Source organism: Elephantulus edwardii, unplaced genomic scaffold (assembly GCF_000299155.1).
Source record: "Elephantulus edwardii isolate Elephantulus edwardi_28Jun2011 unplaced genomic scaffold, EleEdw1.0 scaffold00082, whole genome shotgun sequence".
Taxonomy (NCBI): Eukaryota; Metazoa; Chordata; class Mammalia; order Macroscelidea; family Macroscelididae; genus Elephantulus; species Elephantulus edwardii.
Window position 1 is genome coordinate 1913234 of NW_006399832.1, and position 1398 is coordinate 1914631.

The window sequence follows — 1398 nt, forward strand, 5'->3', positions numbered from 1 at the left end:
AAAAATAATTCAGCATGACCAAGTGTGATTCATAACAGGTATGCAAGGATGGTTCAACATAAGAAAAACAACCAATGTAATTCATCTCATTAATAAAGCAAAGGACAAGGATCACATGATCCTATCAATTGATGCAGAAAAGGTCTCTGACAAAAATCCAATACCCTTTCCTGATTAAAACACGCAACAAAATAGGATTAGAGGGGAATTTCCTCAACATAGTAAAAAGTATATATACACAAACCCGAGAGCCAACATTGTTAATGGAGAGATTTTAAAGGCATTCCCTTTGAGAACAGGAACTAGGCAAGGATGCCCACTATCACCTATCTTATTCAATATTGTATTGAAAGTCTTAGCAATAGCTATAAGACAAGAGAAAGAGATAAGAGGTATCCAGATTGCCAAAGAGGAGGCAAAACTATCTCTGTATACAGATGATATGATAATATACTTAGAAAACCCTAAACACTCAACTATTGGACATAGTTGACCAATTCAGCACAGTGGCAGGATACAAGATCAACATACAAAAATCAGTTGGATTTCTCTACAGGGACAAAGAGAATACAAAGCTGAAGGTAAGAAAAACAATACCCTTCATAATAGCTAATCACAAGATTAAATACTTGGGAGAAATCTAACAAAAAGCATGAAGGATCTATTCAAAGAAAATTACAAAACATTACTACAAGAAACAAAAAGAGACCTTGAGAAGTGGAAAAATACCCCTTGCTCATGGATAGGAAGACTCAATATTGTGAAAATGACAATACTAACAAAGGCAATTTACATGTTCAATGCAATCCCAATACAAATACCAATCCCATTCTTCAATGAGATGGAAAAGACATTCTCCAGTTTCATTTGAAATAGAAAGAAGCCCCAAATAAGCAAAGCACTCCTTAAAAATAGAAACAAGGTAGGAGGCATCTCAATCCCTGATTTCAAATCCTACTACACTGCCATGGTGGTCAAGACAGAGTGGTACTGGTACAATGACCAACACATAGATGAATGGAATAGAATTGAGAACCCATAAATCAGCCCCTCTACCTGTGGTCCCTCTCCAAAGATCTGTCTCTCCTTGCAACATGTCCAAAATATGTCAGACGAAGCCCCAGAATCTTTGCCTCCAAGAAGTAGCCTGGTTTAACCCTCTCTAGGATGAATCTGTTTGTTTTCTTGGCAGTCTACGGTACATTCAATACTCTTTTCCAGCACCACAGCTCAAAGGCGTCAATTCTCCTTCTGTTCTACCTAGTCATTGTCCAGCTCTCTGATGCATAACAGGTGATTGCAAAGACCATGGCCAGTATCAGGCGCACCTTCGTCTCCAAAGAGACACCGTTGCTCTTGAGTATTTTAGAGAGGTCCCTAACAGCAGACTTTCCCATC